The 22,332-nt window shown below is 34.3% G+C and overlaps 1 long non-coding RNA gene across 1 annotated transcript; it reads right to left on the bottom strand.

Annotated features, from left to right (window-relative positions):
• Positions 1 to 65: 65 nt before the first annotated feature.
• LOC124366245 lies at positions 66 to 18,000 on the bottom strand. Its single transcript, XR_006922793.1, has 11 exons — positions 17,650 to 18,000; positions 15,868 to 16,218; positions 14,086 to 14,436; positions 12,304 to 12,654; positions 10,522 to 10,872; positions 8,740 to 9,090; positions 6,958 to 7,308; positions 5,176 to 5,526; positions 3,394 to 3,744; positions 1,611 to 1,961; positions 66 to 178 (listed from the first exon to the last, which is right to left on the bottom strand). It is a non-coding gene; the product is annotated as an uncharacterized LOC124366245 (long non-coding RNA).
• Between the last annotated feature and the right edge of the window lie 4,332 nt (positions 18,001 to 22,332).

The raw sequence follows: 22,332 nt of genomic DNA, 5'->3' as shown, positions 1-22,332 counted from the left end.
AATAATTGATAAAAATTATTGATTATAATGAGGAGCGGAGTGAGAAGGGCTGGGAGTACTGAAGTGGGTGTAGTAGAGTCGTCGGGCAACGAAACGATCCTGCTTGAGATTTGCGTAGGGGTTGGCGGACGGAATACATCTTGTGTTATCCTCCTCAATCCTAGTGTATCCAGTATTCCTATCAAAACCACACAATGATGTAATCACAACTGTTTCGTTACTAAAACTCTCCGTCCGTAACAGTTCAATTCAACGTCTGTTCCGAAGCCTATTGTGATACAGTTATAGCGTTTAAAAATATTTCATATCAAAACAAACACCTTTCTTCCGGGTTACTCCGCATCAAACCATTGATTGCACAATGAAATTATTGAAATAATTTGCTTCATCGTAGAGAATGACCTGCATTAAAGTAATATTAAACCTAAAACGTCTATTAAAACATTTATTTCATATCAACTAAAAAATTTAAGTTCTATTTTCCAGTGAACTACGCCTAATTATTAATACAACTAGGAGAGCCTTATTAATTTAAAATTAGAATCATGGACATAAGAAAATAGTAACTAAATGTTTGTAATGATTAAAATAATTAATTAATTAAACTCACGCCCCTGAAACTCGTGTAGGCTCCTTTCTTCTTGTTGTACTCCCATGCAGAAGAGGAAGACTTGTTGCAGTAGGGAAGGTCTTGCAAATTTTCAGACAGCACGTAGTCCTCATCACCAAAAATGTCAGACACCTGAGGATCAATAATAGTATTAGAATTTATGGAGTTTCAACTGACAAAGAATAACTATTAGGAAATTTATTTGAGGAGCTGGGACCTTTTACATAATCAGGAATTAGAACTATCAGTTAATGACGATACCTAAACTCCTACTCAGATGTATAAAATATACTGTAGCATAAGACTTGCGTACGTCAGGGTCCAAATAGCTATGTTGTTTTCACCAACTAGTAACACAAACAGCAGAAACAGCTACTGGCCGTGGTTTACTGAGACAGTGAATTTCATAGTTCAAATAAAAATAAATGTTAAGAGATAACAATTATTGTCATCCCTTATACTGATACGAAACTATATTTTAATTTAGAAATTGCCAACCCCTTATTCAAACTTTAAAAATGTATAAAAGTTAGATTAATTGAAGTATTTAACATAATAAACCAATATTATAGTCTGTAGCTGTACATATATTTCACAATTTCCGGTAGGAAAGATTTGAATGAAAATGTATATTACATTTGAATGAAATCCCGGATAGTAAACCTAATTCAAACAACAACAAAAAGAATTTTGTAAAACTATACTAGGTATGGTTTAAAATATTAACCTACTTTAATATTGGTAATCATTTTGAAATTATATAATATTACTTATTCTGTTAGTACGCTATTCATTAAGTAACTAATAAATATTCTGATTTTTGGATGATTCTTTTTTTCTCTTAATGAAATTCAATTTGGTCGACTCCATTATTACATAAAGGGTGGAGGATAACTGAGTTCGGCATTTAAACTGTTACTTTTGGACGGAGAGTTTTGTTGAGTAAAAGATTTGTACATTAGGCTATATGCGAAGCAAACATTCAAATTATCTATCTTACCTAACAGTACCTACAAAAGTTTTAGACCTCGCACGACACGTGATGTTTGGTGATCCTGGCGTTGAAGGGCTCAGAGTTTGGTTGGTTCTTGTGCCTGGAGCGTTATATAAGCTGAAAAGAATTTTCTGGAAGTGAAGGGGAATCCATGTATGCTTTTCACGTCCCCCAGAATGATCAATAATTGATAAAAATTATTGATTATAATGAGGAGCGGAGTGAGAAGGGCTGGGAGTACTGAAGTGGGTGTAGAGTCGTCGGGCAACGAAACGATCCTGCTTGAGATTTGCGTAGGGGTTGGCGGACGGAATACATCTTGTGTTATCCTCCTCAATCCTAGTGTATCCAGTATTCCTATCAAAACCACACAATGATGTAATCACAACTGTTTCGTTACTAAAACTCTCCGTCCGTAACAGTTCAATTCAACGTCTGTTCCGAAGCCTATTGTGATACAGTTATAGCGTTTAAAAAATATTTCATATCAAAACAAACACCTTTCTTCCGGGTTACTCCGCATCAAACCATTGATTGCACAATGAAATTATTGAAATAATTTGCTTCATCGTAGAGAATGACCTGCATTAAAGTAATATTAAACCTAAAACGTCTATTAAACATTTATTTCATATCAACTAAAAAATTTAAGTTCTATTTTCCAGTGAACTACGCCTAATTATTAATACAACTAGGAGAGCCTTATTAATTTAAAATTAGAATCATGGACATAAGAAAATAGTAACTAAATGTTTGTAATGATTAAAATAATTAATTAATTAAACTCACGCCCCTGAAACTCGTGTAGGCTCCTTTCTTCTTGTTGTACTCCCATGCAGAAGAGGAAGACTTGTTGCAGTAGGGAAGGTCTTGCAAATTTTCAGACAGCACGTAGTCCTCATCACCAAAAATGTCAGACACCTGAGGATCAATAATAGTATTAGAATTTATGGAGTTTCAACTGACAAAGAATAACTATTAGGAAATTTATTTGAGGAGCTGGGACCTTTTACATAATCAGGAATTAGAACTATCAGTTAATGACGATACCTAAACTCCTACTCAGATGTATAAAATATACTGTAGCATAAGACTTGCGTACGTCAGGGTCCAAATAGCTATGTTGTTTTCACCAACTAGTAACACAAACAGCAGAAACAGCTACTGGCCGTGGTTTACTGAGACAGTGAATTTCATAGTTCAAATAAAAATAAATGTTAAGAGATAACAATTATTGTCATCCCTTATACTGATACGAAACTATATTTTAATTTAGAAATTGCCAACCCCTTATTCAAACTTTAAAAATGTATAAAAGTTAGATTAATTGAAGTATTTAACATAATAAACCAATATTATAGTCTGTAGCTGTACATATATTTCACAATTTCCGGTAGGAAAGATTTGAATGAAAATGTATATTACATTTGAATGAAATCCCGGATAGTAAACCTAATTCAAACAACAACAAAAAGAATTTTGTAAAACTATACTAGGTATGGTTTAAAATATTAACCTACTTTAATATTGGTAATCATTTTGAAATTATATAATATTACTTATTCTGTTAGTACGCTATTCATTAAGTAACTAATAAATATTCTGATTTTTGGATGATTCTTTTTTTCTCTTAATGAAATTCAATTTGGTCGACTCCATTATTACATAAAGGGTGGAGGATAACTGAGTTCGGCATTTAAACTGTTACTTTTGGACGGAGAGTTTTGTTGAGTAAAAGATTTGTACATTAGGCTATATGCGAAGCAAACATTCAAATTATCTATCTTACCTAACAGTACCTACAAAAGTTTTAGACCTCGCACGACACGTGATGTTTGGTGATCCTGGCGTTGAAGGGCTCAGAGTTTGGTTGGTTCTTGTGCCTGGAGCGTTATATAAGCTGAAAAGAATTTTCTGGAAGTGAAGGGGAATCCATGTATGCTTTTCACGTCCCCCAGAATGATCAATAATTGATAAAAATTATTGATTATAATGAGGAGCGGAGTGAGAAGGGCTGGGAGTACTGAAGTGGGTGTAGAGTCGTCGGGCAACGAAACGATCCTGCTTGAGATTTGCGTAGGGGTTGGCGGACGGAATACATCTTGTGTTATCCTCCTCAATCCTAGTGTATCCAGTATTCCTATCAAAACCACACAATGATGTAATCACAACTGTTTCGTTACTAAAACTCTCCGTCCGTAACAGTTCAATTCAACGTCTGTTCCGAAGCCTATTGTGATACAGTTATAGCGTTTAAAAATATTTCATATCAAAACAAACACCTTTCTTCCGGGTTACTCCGCATCAAACCATTGATTGCACAATGAAATTATTGAAATAATTTGCTTCATCGTAGAGAATGACCTGCATTAAAGTAATATTAAACCTAAAACGTCTATTAAACATTTATTTCATATCAACTAAAAAATTTAAGTTCTATTTTCCAGTGAACTACGCCTAATTATTAATACAACTAGGAGAGCCTTATTAATTTAAAATTAGAATCATGGACATAAGAAAATAGTAACTAAATGTTTGTAATGATTAAAATAATTAATTAATTAAACTCACGCCCCTGAAACTCGTGTAGGCTCCTTTCTTCTTGTTGTACTCCCATGCAGAAGAGGAAGACTTGTTGCAGTAGGGAAGGTCTTGCAAATTTTCAGACAGCACGTAGTCCTCATCACCAAAAATGTCAGACACCTGAGGATCAATAATAGTATTAGAATTTATGGAGTTTCAACTGACAAAGAATAACTATTAGGAAATTTATTTGAGGAGCTGGGACCTTTTACATAATCAGGAATTAGAACTATCAGTTAATGACGATACCTAAACTCCTACTCAGATGTATAAAATATACTGTAGCATAAGACTTGCGTACGTCAGGGTCCAAATAGCTATGTTGTTTTCACCAACTAGTAACACAAACAGCAGAAACAGCTACTGGCCGTGGTTTACTGAGACAGTGAATTTCATAGTTCAAATAAAAATAAATGTTAAGAGATAACAATTATTGTCATCCCTTATACTGATACGAAACTATATTTTAATTTAGAAATTGCCAACCCCTTATTCAAACTTTAAAAATGTATAAAAGTTAGATTAATTGAAGTATTTAACATAATAAACCAATATTATAGTCTGTAGCTGTACATATATTTCACAATTTCCGGTAGGAAAGATTTGAATGAAAATGTATATTACATTTGAATGAAATCCCGGATAGTAAACCTAATTCAAACAACAACAAAAAGAATTTTGTAAAACTATACTAGGTATGGTTTAAAATATTAACCTACTTTAATATTGGTAATCATTTTGAAATTATATAATATTACTTATTCTGTTAGTACGCTATTCATTAAGTAACTAATAAATATTCTGATTTTTGGATGATTCTTTTTTTCTCTTAATGAAATTCAATTTGGTCGACTCCATTATTACATAAAGGGTGGAGGATAACTGAGTTCGGCATTTAAACTGTTACTTTTGGACGGAGAGTTTTGTTGAGTAAAAGATTTGTACATTAGGCTATATGCGAAGCAAACATTCAAATTATCTATCTTACCTAACAGTACCTACAAAAGTTTTAGACCTCGCACGACACGTGATGTTTGGTGATCCTGGCGTTGAAGGGCTCAGAGTTTGGTTGGTTCTTGTGCCTGGAGCGTTATATAAGCTGAAAAGAATTTTCTGGAAGTGAAGGGGAATCCATGTATGCTTTTCACGTCCCCCAGAATGATCAATAATTGATAAAAATTATTGATTATAATGAGGAGCGGAGTGAGAAGGGCTGGGAGTACTGAAGTGGGTGTAGAGTCGTCGGGCAACGAAACGATCCTGCTTGAGATTTGCGTAGGGGTTGGCGGACGGAATACATCTTGTGTTATCCTCCTCAATCCTAGTGTATCCAGTATTCCTATCAAAACCACACAATGATGTAATCACAACTGTTTCGTTACTAAAACTCTCCGTCCGTAACAGTTCAATTCAACGTCTGTTCCGAAGCCTATTGTGATACAGTTATAGCGTTTAAAAATATTTCATATCAAAACAAACACCTTTCTTCCGGGTTACTCCGCATCAAACCATTGATTGCACAATGAAATTATTGAAATAATTTGCTTCATCGTAGAGAATGACCTGCATTAAAGTAATATTAAACCTAAAACGTCTATTAAACATTTATTTCATATCAACTAAAAAATTTAAGTTCTATTTTCCAGTGAACTACGCCTAATTATTAATACAACTAGGAGAGCCTTATTAATTTAAAATTAGAATCATGGACATAAGAAAATAGTAACTAAATGTTTGTAATGATTAAAATAATTAATTAATTAAACTCACGCCCCTGAAACTCGTGTAGGCTCCTTTCTTCTTGTTGTACTCCCATGCAGAAGAGGAAGACTTGTTGCAGTAGGGAAGGTCTTGCAAATTTTCAGACAGCACGTAGTCCTCATCACCAAAAATGTCAGACACCTGAGGATCAATAATAGTATTAGAATTTATGGAGTTTCAACTGACAAAGAATAACTATTAGGAAATTTATTTGAGGAGCTGGGACCTTTTACATAATCAGGAATTAGAACTATCAGTTAATGACGATACCTAAACTCCTACTCAGATGTATAAAATATACTGTAGCATAAGACTTGCGTACGTCAGGGTCCAAATAGCTATGTTGTTTTCACCAACTAGTAACACAAACAGCAGAAACAGCTACTGGCCGTGGTTTACTGAGACAGTGAATTTCATAGTTCAAATAAAAATAAATGTTAAGAGATAACAATTATTGTCATCCCTTATACTGATACGAAACTATATTTTAATTTAGAAATTGCCAACCCCTTATTCAAACTTTAAAAATGTATAAAAGTTAGATTAATTGAAGTATTTAACATAATAAACCAATATTATAGTCTGTAGCTGTACATATATTTCACAATTTCCGGTAGGAAAGATTTGAATGAAAATGTATATTACATTTGAATGAAATCCCGGATAGTAAACCTAATTCAAACAACAACAAAAAGAATTTTGTAAAACTATACTAGGTATGGTTTAAAATATTAACCTACTTTAATATTGGTAATCATTTTGAAATTATATAATATTACTTATTCTGTTAGTACGCTATTCATTAAGTAACTAATAAATATTCTGATTTTTGGATGATTCTTTTTTTCTCTTAATGAAATTCAATTTGGTCGACTCCATTATTACATAAAGGGTGGAGGATAACTGAGTTCGGCATTTAAACTGTTACTTTTGGACGGAGAGTTTTGTTGAGTAAAAGATTTGTACATTAGGCTATATGCGAAGCAAACATTCAAATTATCTATCTTACCTAACAGTACCTACAAAAGTTTTAGACCTCGCACGACACGTGATGTTTGGTGATCCTGGCGTTGAAGGGCTCAGAGTTTGGTTGGTTCTTGTGCCTGGAGCGTTATATAAGCTGAAAAGAATTTTCTGGAAGTGAAGGGGAATCCATGTATGCTTTTCACGTCCCCCAGAATGATCAATAATTGATAAAAATTATTGATTATAATGAGGAGCGGAGTGAGAAGGGCTGGGAGTACTGAAGTGGGTGTAGAGTCGTCGGGCAACGAAACGATCCTGCTTGAGATTTGCGTAGGGGTTGGCGGACGGAATACATCTTGTGTTATCCTCCTCAATCCTAGTGTATCCAGTATTCCTATCAAAACCACACAATGATGTAATCACAACTGTTTCGTTACTAAAACTCTCCGTCCGTAACAGTTCAATTCAACGTCTGTTCCGAAGCCTATTGTGATACAGTTATAGCGTTTAAAAATATTTCATATCAAAACAAACACCTTTCTTCCGGGTTACTCCGCATCAAACCATTGATTGCACAATGAAATTATTGAAATAATTTGCTTCATCGTAGAGAATGACCTGCATTAAAGTAATATTAAACCTAAAACGTCTATTAAACATTTATTTCATATCAACTAAAAAATTTAAGTTCTATTTTCCAGTGAACTACGCCTAATTATTAATACAACTAGGAGAGCCTTATTAATTTAAAATTAGAATCATGGACATAAGAAAATAGTAACTAAATGTTTGTAATGATTAAAATAATTAATTAATTAAACTCACGCCCCTGAAACTCGTGTAGGCTCCTTTCTTCTTGTTGTACTCCCATGCAGAAGAGGAAGACTTGTTGCAGTAGGGAAGGTCTTGCAAATTTTCAGACAGCACGTAGTCCTCATCACCAAAAATGTCAGACACCTGAGGATCAATAATAGTATTAGAATTTATGGAGTTTCAACTGACAAAGAATAACTATTAGGAAATTTATTTGAGGAGCTGGGACCTTTTACATAATCAGGAATTAGAACTATCAGTTAATGACGATACCTAAACTCCTACTCAGATGTATAAAATATACTGTAGCATAAGACTTGCGTACGTCAGGGTCCAAATAGCTATGTTGTTTTCACCAACTAGTAACACAAACAGCAGAAACAGCTACTGGCCGTGGTTTACTGAGACAGTGAATTTCATAGTTCAAATAAAAATAAATGTTAAGAGATAACAATTATTGTCATCCCTTATACTGATACGAAACTATATTTTAATTTAGAAATTGCCAACCCCTTATTCAAACTTTAAAAATGTATAAAAGTTAGATTAATTGAAGTATTTAACATAATAAACCAATATTATAGTCTGTAGCTGTACATATATTTCACAATTTCCGGTAGGAAAGATTTGAATGAAAATGTATATTACATTTGAATGAAATCCCGGATAGTAAACCTAATTCAAACAACAACAAAAAGAATTTTGTAAAACTATACTAGGTATGGTTTAAAATATTAACCTACTTTAATATTGGTAATCATTTTGAAATTATATAATATTACTTATTCTGTTAGTACGCTATTCATTAAGTAACTAATAAATATTCTGATTTTTGGATGATTCTTTTTTTCTCTTAATGAAATTCAATTTGGTCGACTCCATTATTACATAAAGGGTGGAGGATAACTGAGTTCGGCATTTAAACTGTTACTTTTGGACGGAGAGTTTTGTTGAGTAAAAGATTTGTACATTAGGCTATATGCGAAGCAAACATTCAAATTATCTATCTTACCTAACAGTACCTACAAAAGTTTTAGACCTCGCACGACACGTGATGTTTGGTGATCCTGGCGTTGAAGGGCTCAGAGTTTGGTTGGTTCTTGTGCCTGGAGCGTTATATAAGCTGAAAAGAATTTTCTGGAAGTGAAGGGGAATCCATGTATGCTTTTCACGTCCCCCAGAATGATCAATAATTGATAAAAATTATTGATTATAATGAGGAGCGGAGTGAGAAGGGCTGGGAGTACTGAAGTGGGTGTAGAGTCGTCGGGCAACGAAACGATCCTGCTTGAGATTTGCGTAGGGGTTGGCGGACGGAATACATCTTGTGTTATCCTCCTCAATCCTAGTGTATCCAGTATTCCTATCAAAACCACACAATGATGTAATCACAACTGTTTCGTTACTAAAACTCTCCGTCCGTAACAGTTCAATTCAACGTCTGTTCCGAAGCCTATTGTGATACAGTTATAGCGTTTAAAAATATTTCATATCAAAACAAACACCTTTCTTCCGGGTTACTCCGCATCAAACCATTGATTGCACAATGAAATTATTGAAATAATTTGCTTCATCGTAGAGAATGACCTGCATTAAAGTAATATTAAACCTAAAACGTCTATTAAACATTTATTTCATATCAACTAAAAAATTTAAGTTCTATTTTCCAGTGAACTACGCCTAATTATTAATACAACTAGGAGAGCCTTATTAATTTAAAATTAGAATCATGGACATAAGAAAATAGTAACTAAATGTTTGTAATGATTAAAATAATTAATTAATTAAACTCACGCCCCTGAAACTCGTGTAGGCTCCTTTCTTCTTGTTGTACTCCCATGCAGAAGAGGAAGACTTGTTGCAGTAGGGAAGGTCTTGCAAATTTTCAGACAGCACGTAGTCCTCATCACCAAAAATGTCAGACACCTGAGGATCAATAATAGTATTAGAATTTATGGAGTTTCAACTGACAAAGAATAACTATTAGGAAATTTATTTGAGGAGCTGGGACCTTTTACATAATCAGGAATTAGAACTATCAGTTAATGACGATACCTAAACTCCTACTCAGATGTATAAAATATACTGTAGCATAAGACTTGCGTACGTCAGGGTCCAAATAGCTATGTTGTTTTCACCAACTAGTAACACAAACAGCAGAAACAGCTACTGGCCGTGGTTTACTGAGACAGTGAATTTCATAGTTCAAATAAAAATAAATGTTAAGAGATAACAATTATTGTCATCCCTTATACTGATACGAAACTATATTTTAATTTAGAAATTGCCAACCCCTTATTCAAACTTTAAAAATGTATAAAAGTTAGATTAATTGAAGTATTTAACATAATAAACCAATATTATAGTCTGTAGCTGTACATATATTTCACAATTTCCGGTAGGAAAGATTTGAATGAAAATGTATATTACATTTGAATGAAATCCCGGATAGTAAACCTAATTCAAACAACAACAAAAAGAATTTTGTAAAACTATACTAGGTATGGTTTAAAATATTAACCTACTTTAATATTGGTAATCATTTTGAAATTATATAATATTACTTATTCTGTTAGTACGCTATTCATTAAGTAACTAATAAATATTCTGATTTTTGGATGATTCTTTTTTTCTCTTAATGAAATTCAATTTGGTCGACTCCATTATTACATAAAGGGTGGAGGATAACTGAGTTCGGCATTTAAACTGTTACTTTTGGACGGAGAGTTTTGTTGAGTAAAAGATTTGTACATTAGGCTATATGCGAAGCAAACATTCAAATTATCTATCTTACCTAACAGTACCTACAAAAGTTTTAGACCTCGCACGACACGTGATGTTTGGTGATCCTGGCGTTGAAGGGCTCAGAGTTTGGTTGGTTCTTGTGCCTGGAGCGTTATATAAGCTGAAAAGAATTTTCTGGAAGTGAAGGGGAATCCATGTATGCTTTTCACGTCCCCCAGAATGATCAATAATTGATAAAAATTATTGATTATAATGAGGAGCGGAGTGAGAAGGGCTGGGAGTACTGAAGTGGGTGTAGAGTCGTCGGGCAACGAAACGATCCTGCTTGAGATTTGCGTAGGGGTTGGCGGACGGAATACATCTTGTGTTATCCTCCTCAATCCTAGTGTATCCAGTATTCCTATCAAAACCACACAATGATGTAATCACAACTGTTTCGTTACTAAAACTCTCCGTCCGTAACAGTTCAATTCAACGTCTGTTCCGAAGCCTATTGTGATACAGTTATAGCGTTTAAAAATATTTCATATCAAAACAAACACCTTTCTTCCGGGTTACTCCGCATCAAACCATTGATTGCACAATGAAATTATTGAAATAATTTGCTTCATCGTAGAGAATGACCTGCATTAAAGTAATATTAAACCTAAAACGTCTATTAAACATTTATTTCATATCAACTAAAAAATTTAAGTTCTATTTTCCAGTGAACTACGCCTAATTATTAATACAACTAGGAGAGCCTTATTAATTTAAAATTAGAATCATGGACATAAGAAAATAGTAACTAAATGTTTGTAATGATTAAAATAATTAATTAATTAAACTCACGCCCCTGAAACTCGTGTAGGCTCCTTTCTTCTTGTTGTACTCCCATGCAGAAGAGGAAGACTTGTTGCAGTAGGGAAGGTCTTGCAAATTTTCAGACAGCACGTAGTCCTCATCACCAAAAATGTCAGACACCTGAGGATCAATAATAGTATTAGAATTTATGGAGTTTCAACTGACAAAGAATAACTATTAGGAAATTTATTTGAGGAGCTGGGACCTTTTACATAATCAGGAATTAGAACTATCAGTTAATGACGATACCTAAACTCCTACTCAGATGTATAAAATATACTGTAGCATAAGACTTGCGTACGTCAGGGTCCAAATAGCTATGTTGTTTTCACCAACTAGTAACACAAACAGCAGAAACAGCTACTGGCCGTGGTTTACTGAGACAGTGAATTTCATAGTTCAAATAAAAATAAATGTTAAGAGATAACAATTATTGTCATCCCTTATACTGATACGAAACTATATTTTAATTTAGAAATTGCCAACCCCTTATTCAAACTTTAAAAATGTATAAAAGTTAGATTAATTGAAGTATTTAACATAATAAACCAATATTATAGTCTGTAGCTGTACATATATTTCACAATTTCCGGTAGGAAAGATTTGAATGAAAATGTATATTACATTTGAATGAAATCCCGGATAGTAAACCTAATTCAAACAACAACAAAAAGAATTTTGTAAAACTATACTAGGTATGGTTTAAAATATTAACCTACTTTAATATTGGTAATCATTTTGAAATTATATAATATTACTTATTCTGTTAGTACGCTATTCATTAAGTAACTAATAAATATTCTGATTTTTGGATGATTCTTTTTTTCTCTTAATGAAATTCAATTTGGTCGACTCCATTATTACATAAAGGGTGGAGGATAACTGAGTTCGGCATTTAAACTGTTACTTTTGGACGGAGAGTTTTGTTGAGTAAAAGATTTGTACATTAGGCTATATGCGAAGCAAACATTCAAATTATCTATCTTACCTAACAGTACCTACAAAAGTTTTAGACCTCGCACGACACGTGATGTTTGGTGATCCTGGCGTTGAAGGGCTCAGAGTTTGGTTGGTTCTTGTGCCTGGAGCGTTATATAAGCTGAAAAGAATTTTCTGGAAGTGAAGGGGAATCCATGTATGCTTTTCACGTCCCCCAGAATGATCAATAATTGATAAAAATTATTGATTATAATGAGGAGCGGAGTGAGAAGGGCTGGGAGTACTGAAGTGGGTGTAGAGTCGTCGGGCAACGAAACGATCCTGCTTGAGATTTGCGTAGGGGTTGGCGGACGGAATACATCTTGTGTTATCCTCCTCAATCCTAGTGTATCCAGTATTCCTATCAAAACCACACAATGATGTAATCACAACTGTTTCGTTACTAAAACTCTCCGTCCGTAACAGTTCAATTCAACGTCTGTTCCGAAGCCTATTGTGATACAGTTATAGCGTTTAAAAATATTTCATATCAAAACAAACACCTTTCTTCCGGGTTACTCCGCATCAAACCATTGATTGCACAATGAAATTATTGAAATAATTTGCTTCATCGTAGAGAATGACCTGCATTAAAGTAATATTAAACCTAAAACGTCTATTAAACATTTATTTCATATCAACTAAAAAATTTAAGTTCTATTTTCCAGTGAACTACGCCTAATTATTAATACAACTAGGAGAGCCTTATTAATTTAAAATTAGAATCATGGACATAAGAAAATAGTAACTAAATGTTTGTAATGATTAAAATAATTAATTAATTAAACTCACGCCCCTGAAACTCGTGTAGGCTCCTTTCTTCTTGTTGTACTCCCATGCAGAAGAGGAAGACTTGTTGCAGTAGGGAAGGTCTTGCAAATTTTCAGACAGCACGTAGTCCTCATCACCAAAAATGTCAGACACCTGAGGATCAATAATAGTATTAGAATTTATGGAGTTTCAACTGACAAAGAATAACTATTAGGAAATTTATTTGAGGAGCTGGGACCTTTTACATAATCAGGAATTAGAACTATCAGTTAATGACGATACCTAAACTCCTACTCAGATGTATAAAATATACTGTAGCATAAGACTTGCGTACGTCAGGGTCCAAATAGCTATGTTGTTTTCACCAACTAGTAACACAAACAGCAGAAACAGCTACTGGCCGTGGTTTACTGAGACAGTGAATTTCATAGTTCAAATAAAAATAAATGTTAAGAGATAACAATTATTGTCATCCCTTATACTGATACGAAACTATATTTTAATTTAGAAATTGCCAACCCCTTATTCAAACTTTAAAAATGTATAAAAGTTAGATTAATTGAAGTATTTAACATAATAAACCAATATTATAGTCTGTAGCTGTACATATATTTCACAATTTCCGGTAGGAAAGATTTGAATGAAAATGTATATTACATTTGAATGAAATCCCGGATAGTAAACCTAATTCAAACAACAACAAAAAGAATTTTGTAAAACTATACTAGGTATGGTTTAAAATATTAACCTACTTTAATATTGGTAATCATTTTGAAATTATATAATATTACTTATTCTGTTAGTACGCTATTCATTAAGTAACTAATAAATATTCTGATTTTTGGATGATTCTTTTTTTCTCTTAATGAAATTCAATTTGGTCGACTCCATTATTACATAAAGGGTGGAGGATAACTGAGTTCGGCATTTAAACTGTTACTTTTGGACGGAGAGTTTTGTTGAGTAAAAGATTTGTACATTAGGCTATATGCGAAGCAAACATTCAAATTATCTATCTTACCTAACAGTACCTACAAAAGTTTTAGACCTCGCACGACACGTGATGTTTGGTGATCCTGGCGTTGAAGGGCTCAGAGTTTGGTTGGTTCTTGTGCCTGGAGCGTTATATAAGCTGAAAAGAATTTTCTGGAAGTGAAGGGGAATCCATGTATGCTTTTCACGTCCCCCAGAATGATCAATAATTGATAAAAATTATTGATTATAATGAGGAGCGGAGTGAGAAGGGCTGGGAGTACTGAAGTGGGTGTAGAGTCGTCGGGCAACGAAACGATCCTGCTTGAGATTTGCGTAGGGGTTGGCGGACGGAATACATCTTGTGTTATCCTCCTCAATCCTAGTGTATCCAGTATTCCTATCAAAACCACACAATGATGTAATCACAACTGTTTCGTTACTAAAACTCTCCGTCCGTAACAGTTCAATTCAACGTCTGTTCCGAAGCCTATTGTGATACAGTTATAGCGTTTAAAAATATTTCATATCAAAACAAACACCTTTCTTCCGGGTTACTCCGCATCAAACCATTGATTGCACAATGAAATTATTGAAATAATTTGCTTCATCGTAGAGAATGACCTGCATTAAAGTAATATTAAACCTAAAACGTCTATTAAACATTTATTTCATATCAACTAAAAAATTTAAGTTCTATTTTCCAGTGAACTACGCCTAATTATTAATACAACTAGGAGAGCCTTATTAATTTAAAATTAGAATCATGGACATAAGAAAATAGTAACTAAATGTTTGTAATGATTAAAATAATTAATTAATTAAACTCACGCCCCTGAAACTCGTGTAGGCTCCTTTCTTCTTGTTGTACTCCCATGCAGAAGAGGAAGACTTGTTGCAGTAGGGAAGGTCTTGCAAATTTTCAGACAGCACGTAGTCCTCATCACCAAAAATGTCAGACACCTGAGGATCAATAATAGTATTAGAATTTATGGAGTTTCAACTGACAAAGAATAACTATTAGGAAATTTATTTGAGGAGCTGGGACCTTTTACATAATCAGGAATTAGAACTATCAGTTAATGACGATACCTAAACTCCTACTCAGATGTATAAAATATACTGTAGCATAAGACTTGCGTACGTCAGGGTCCAAATAGCTATGTTGTTTTCACCAACTAGTAACACAAACAGCAGAAACAGCTACTGGCCGTGGTTTACTGAGACAGTGAATTTCATAGTTCAAATAAAAATAAATGTTAAGAGATAACAATTATTGTCATCCCTTATACTGATACGAAACTATATTTTAATTTAGAAATTGCCAACCCCTTATTCAAACTTTAAAAATGTATAAAAGTTAGATTAATTGAAGTATTTAACATAATAAACCAATATTATAGTCTGTAGCTGTACATATATTTCACAATTTCCGGTAGGAAAGATTTGAATGAAAATGTATATTACATTTGAATGAAATCCCGGATAGTAAACCTAATTCAAACAACAACAAAAAGAATTTTGTAAAACTATACTAGGTATGGTTTAAAATATTAACCTACTTTAATATTGGTAATCATTTTGAAATTATATAATATTACTTATTCTGTTAGTACGCTATTCATTAAGTAACTAATAAATATTCTGATTTTTGGATGATTCTTTTTTTCTCTTAATGAAATTCAATTTGGTCGACTCCATTATTACATAAAGGGTGGAGGATAACTGAGTTCGGCATTTAAACTGTTACTTTTGGACGGAGAGTTTTGTTGAGTAAAAGATTTGTACATTAGGCTATATGCGAAGCAAACATTCAAATTATCTATCTTACCTAACAGTACCTACAAAAGTTTTAGACCTCGCACGACACGTGATGTTTGGTGATCCTGGCGTTGAAGGGCTCAGAGTTTGGTTGGTTCTTGTGCCTGGAGCGTTATATAAGCTGAAAAGAATTTTCTGGAAGTGAAGGGGAATCCATGTATGCTTTTCACGTCCCCCAGAATGATCAATAATTGATAAAAATTATTGATTATAATGAGGAGCGGAGTGAGAAGGGCTGGGAGTACTGAAGTGGGTGTAGAGTCGTCGGGCAACGAAACGATCCTGCTTGAGATTTGCGTAGGGGTTGGCGGACGGAATACATCTTGTGTTATCCTCCTCAATCCTAGTGTATCCAGTATTCCTATCAAAACCACACAATGATGTAATCACAACTGTTTCGTTACTAAAACTCTCCGTCCGTAACAGTTCAATTCAACGTCTGTTCCGAAGCCTATTGTGATACAGTTATAGCGTTTAAAAATATTTCATATCAAAACAAACACCTTTCTTCCGGGTTACTCCGCATCAAACCATTGATTGCACAATGAAATTATTGAAATAATTTGCTTCATCGTAGAGAATGACCTGCATTAAAGTAATATTAAACCTAAAACGTCTATTAAACATTTATTTCATATCAACTAAAAAATTTAAGTTCTATTTTCCAGTGAACTACGCCTAATTATTAATACAACTAGGAGAGCCTTATTAATTTAAAATTAGAATCATGGACATAAGAAAATAGTAACTAAATGTTTGTAATGATTAAAATAATTAATTAATTAAACTCACGCCCCTGAAACTCGTGTAGGCTCCTTTCTTCTTGTTGTACTCCCATGCAGAAGAGGAAGACTTGTTGCAGTAGGGAAGGTCTTGCAAATTTTCAGACAGCACGTAGTCCTCATCACCAAAAATGTCAGACACCTGAGGATCAATAATAGTATTAGAATTTATGGAGTTTCAACTGACAAAGAATAACTATTAGGAAATTTATTTGAGGAGCTGGGACCTTTTACATAATCAGGAATTAGAACTATCAGTTAATGACGATACCTAAACTCCTACTCAGATGTATAAAATATACTGTAGCATAAGACTTGCGTACGTCAGGGTCCAAATAGCTATGTTGTTTTCACCAACTAGTAACACAAACAGCAGAAACAGCTACTGGCCGTGGTTTACTGAGACAGTGAATTTCATAGTTCAAATAAAAATAAATGTTAAGAGATAACAATTATTGTCATCCCTTATACTGATACGAAACTATATTTTAATTTAGAAATTGCCAACCCCTTATTCAAACTTTAAAAATGTATAAAAGTTAGATTAATTGAAGTATTTAACATAATAAACCAATATTATAGTCTGTAGCTGTACATATATTTCACAATTTCCGGTAGGAAAGATTTGAATGAAAATGTATATTACATTTGAATGAAATCCCGGATAGTAAACCTAATTCAAACAACAACAAAAAGAATTTTGTAAAACTATACTAGGTATGGTTTAAAATATTAACCTACTTTAATATTGGTAATCATTTTGAAATTATATAATATTACTTATTCTGTTAGTACGCTATTCATTAAGTAACTAATAAATATTCTGATTTTTGGATGATTCTTTTTTTCTCTTAATGAAATTCAATTTGGTCGACTCCATTATTACATAAAGGGTGGAGGATAACTGAGTTCGGCATTTAAACTGTTACTTTTGGACGGAGAGTTTTGTTGAGTAAAAGATTTGTACATTAGGCTATATGCGAAGCAAACATTCAAATTATCTATCTTACCTAACAGTACCTACAAAAGTTTTAGACCTCGCACGACACGTGATGTTTGGTGATCCTGGCGTTGAAGGGCTCAGAGTTTGGTTGGTTCTTGTGCCTGGAGCGTTATATAAGCTGAAAAGAATTTTCTGGAAGTGAAGGGGAATCCATGTATGCTTTTCACGTCCCCCAGAATGATCAATAATTGATAAAAATTATTGATTATAATGAGGAGCGGAGTGAGAAGGGCTGGGAGTACTGAAGTGGGTGTAGAGTCGTCGGGCAACGAAACGATCCTGCTTGAGATTTGCGTAGGGGTTGGCGGACGGAATACATCTTGTGTTATCCTCCTCAATCCTAGTGTATCCAGTATTCCTATCAAAACCACACAATGATGTAATCACAACTGTTTCGTTACTAAAACTCTCCGTCCGTAACAGTTCAATTCAACGTCTGTTCCGAAGCCTATTGTGATACAGTTATAGCGTTTAAAAATATTTCATATCAAAACAAACACCTTTCTTCCGGGTTACTCCGCATCAAACCATTGATTGCACAATGAAATTATTGAAATAATTTGCTTCATCGTAGAGAATGACCTGCATTAAAGTAATATTAAACCTAAAACGTCTATTAAACATTTATTTCATATCAACTAAAAAATTTAAGTTCTATTTTCCAGTGAACTACGCCTAATTATTAATACAACTAGGAGAGCCTTATTAATTTAAAATTAGAATCATGGACATAAGAAAATAGTAACTAAATGTTTGTAATGATTAAAATAATTAATTAATTAAACTCACGCCCCTGAAACTCGTGTAGGCTCCTTTCTTCTTGTTGTACTCCCATGCAGAAGAGGAAGACTTGTTGCAGTAGGGAAGGTCTTGCAAATTTTCAGACAGCACGTAGTCCTCATCACCAAAAATGTCAGACACCTGAGGATCAATAATAGTATTAGAATTTATGGAGTTTCAACTGACAAAGAATAACTATTAGGAAATTTATTTGAGGAGCTGGGACCTTTTTTTACATAATCAGGAATTAGAACTATCAGTTAATGACGATACCTAAACTCCTACTCAGATGTATAAAATATACTGTAGCATAAGACTTGCGTACGTCAGGGTCCAAATAGCTATGTTGTTTTCACCAACTAGTAACACAAACAGCAGAAACAGCTACTGGCCGTGGTTTACTGAGACAGTGAATTTCATAGTTCAAATAAAAATAAATGTTAAGAGATAACAATTATTGTCATCCCTTATACTGATACGAAACTATATTTTAATTTAGAAATTGCCAACCCCTTATTCAAACTTTAAAAATGTATAAAAGTTAGATTAATTGAAGTATTTAACATAATAAACCAATATTATAGTCTGTAGCTGTACATATATTTCACAATTTCCGGTAGGAAAGATTTGAATGAAAATGTATATTACATTTGAATGAAATCCCGGATAGTAAACCTAATTCAAACAACAACAAAAAGAATTTTGTAAAACTATACTAGGTATGGTTTAAAATATTAACCTACTTTAATATTGGTAATCATTTTGAAATTATATAATATTACTTATGGGGGGGGGGGGGGGTGGGGGGGGGGGGGGGTGGGGGGGGGGGGGGGTGGGGGGGGGGGGGGGTGGGGGGGGGGGGGGGTGGGGGGGGGGGGGGGTGGGAAAGATAAAAAATTAACTTAACATTGTCTTGCACTTTTAATGTCATTTACTCGGTAACTTATACTAACGAGAAATGCGGGAAGAGGCTTCGTTTTAAACGCTCAATAAATGCCTGTAAATATCAAGTAAATTTGCCAATGGCGCAGTGTAGCGGGTTACAAAACGGTTATCGCGAGATAACCAGATCAGCAACGTCGTAGCGTGGCCGACTGCTTGGATTGGGTGGCCGCTGAGCCGTTCCTGTCCTTGCAAGCAGCCCGCCTGGCCCGGCCATTGGTGGTGGTTCGGAAGTCACCCTTTGAGCCGTTTGGTCCCCAGACCAAGTATTTTTTTAGACGAGAGCTCTTAGCCGTAACTTCGCCGCTGGCAAAAACAAGACACCTTTTACTTATTACTTTTAACTTTAAATTGATTTAGATTGAGCTTTAGTGAAAATAGGCAAGTTATAAGTTTATAATTCTAAGCAAGGAATGTTTCAGTTTGTACAGCTCGGTCTCACTTAACTGGCTGTGATGCTACTAGAGTACTCAGTTTGAAGATATAGGAGCAACGGCTATCTCTTCGGGTGGTCCATCCCAGCCAGTATAGGAGTACTAAAACTCGACTATTAAAAACTTTCCTTGCCAAAAATATCTCATGAGACTATAGACTAACAACTGTCTCTTTCCTAGTGGAACATCGGCACGTCCGGATACTCCGTCGGTGATCCTAGTGCCTCAACTTTGTATTTATTTTTTTCCAACTCCCAAAGGCTGGTATAGGATTTTCACGAGATAACTCTCTGTTTACCACACAAGTTTCTTCTCATTTAAGAAAGTAAAGTGTTTGATTCAAATCACCAAGGGTTACTCATGATGAGAAATGCTATTCATGACAACACGTTGAAATAACCCAAACAAACACCATAAGGAAGAGAAGGGAGTACCGATGGTCGAGTGGTCTACAGACGTTGGATTTCATGGTTGACTTAGGGATAACGTCGGGTTTTAGGTTCTGTCCTGTGACCGTATTCGGCATTTATTTATCGAGTTAACCATTTATCTTTGTACTATACCCGGACTTTCTCCCCTTATTTTGTTCGATTCAGAATCCTCGCACAGGACCAATGTTTTTCACGTGTAGGTCAGAATATAAGCCTTAAAAACGGGGATCGGTCTCTCTTTGTTTTTTTTTTTTTTTAAGAGCAAACTTTCAGGTTTTCCGAATAAAATCAGTGGAGAAGCAGGTCTACCGATAAGTTGCATTTTATGATATTTAAAAATTATTTTTTCATGAGCTGGCTTACTGGATACTTTAAAAGCTATAAATATTATTATGGCTGAATGAACAAATTAGAAACACTCTGCAATAAAGAAAATATGCCTAGTAAGTTTAGTTACAATATCAAATGAGTGTGTGTAACATGTGATGACTAGAAGAAGAAATGCCACTGGCTTCTGATTTCTCCAGGGTACGGCAACAGTGTAAAATTTTAATTTCCAAGCCAGGAGAGATATCCTGCAGGAAGAACTATTTAATAGCACTGTTCCCCGGTTGTAAGCCGAAACCACTAGGACCTATAACTTATGCTTAGAATGATAATCATTTCTCAATTAACTAGCCTCCATTATTACTTCTACTGTTTTAAACGTTGTTAGTTTGTGGTTAAGCAGGTGGGACACCTTGAGAAATTCTCCTGCAGGGGAAACATCTGGGTTTATATTGATAGTACAATGGTCATTGCTGCGTAAAACATCAAACAATTTTGAAATGATTTGTGGAAATTTAACTTATGTTTGGCTAACCAGTATTGGACTTAACTGATTAGGTATGTTATTTAGAAAGGTATGTTATTTGAATCCACCCTGTTAGTAACCAGATAGGAATATCCAATCGATTATGTGAGTAGATAATACATTCTTTCTTTTACAATTTTACTCACTATTAACTAAATGTGTTTGTGTGTGTGTATATTCTCATAAGTTACTCTATAATTTTTAAAATTAAAGTACTTTATGGATATTTATTTAATCTCCCTAACTAGTAATCGAGTGTGAGAACTTTTTGACCCTCAGCTAATTTTCCTTTACTGGTGGTAAAGACTCCCTTTGAACTGTTAATGAACACATAGCCACGTAATTCCAGAACTAAATGGGCTAGAAAATATGGATGCATGTAAACGTTTGAGGAAATAAACAAAAAAAAAGTTTTTTACACTTTGTTAAAAAAAATATTATACGAGAATGTTAAATGTTTAATTAAAAGTTTCAATATTAAAAAATAAAAAACTTTCCACGTATCCACAAATGAAAAGATTCTAAACCCCAAACACGCTAAACATTTTATTTTTATAATCTTCGAGTAGACAAAAAATTATTCCAATAAACGGACTACTTGACTCGTACTCCACAGCTGAAATGCAAAGTTCTAGAAGTGGATTCAACAGTATTATATTGAATATTTATACATTTCAGTAGCACAATTATAATTAATACTAGTAGTACTATTACAATTTACAGCATGCAGAAACACAATATTCGCTTAGAACTGCGATATGCACACAGAATTAAAATCAGATTGATTACTGTTGGCGAGAGAAAAGAAGAGAACCTGGCCGTGCCTCGGCGCAACGCTGTGTACTTGTGTGTTGCCGCCGGTAATTTCAGGCGCTTCGCCCCACAGCCACTGCGAATTGTTTTATACCTAGGCATGGAACAGTGACAATTATTAATGGAATTACGAACAGGGCCGCGGGCAACCATACTAGTAGTTAAAGCCTGCAATTTCAGATAGGCCAGAATCCAGGTCTCTTCTTTTCTCTCGCCATCAGTACTGTTGGCGAGAGAAAAGAAGAGACCTGGCCCGTGCCGCGCACAGCTGTGTACTAGTGAGTTGCCGCCCGGTAAATTTCAGGCGCTTCGCCCCACAGCCAACCCTGGCGAATTGTTTATCCTCAGCAATGGAACAGTGAAATAATAATGGAATTACAAACAGGGCGCGGCAACATACTAGGAGTACGCCCTGCAAATTTCCCAGATAGGCCAGA

The sequence above is a fragment of the Homalodisca vitripennis genome, chromosome 7 (genome assembly GCF_021130785.1).
Source record: "Homalodisca vitripennis isolate AUS2020 chromosome 7, UT_GWSS_2.1, whole genome shotgun sequence".
NCBI classification, from domain to species: domain Eukaryota; kingdom Metazoa; phylum Arthropoda; class Insecta; order Hemiptera; family Cicadellidae; genus Homalodisca; species Homalodisca vitripennis.
Note: the sequence above shows the minus strand (reverse complement) of the source record. Positions and strands in the feature narration are given on the sequence as shown.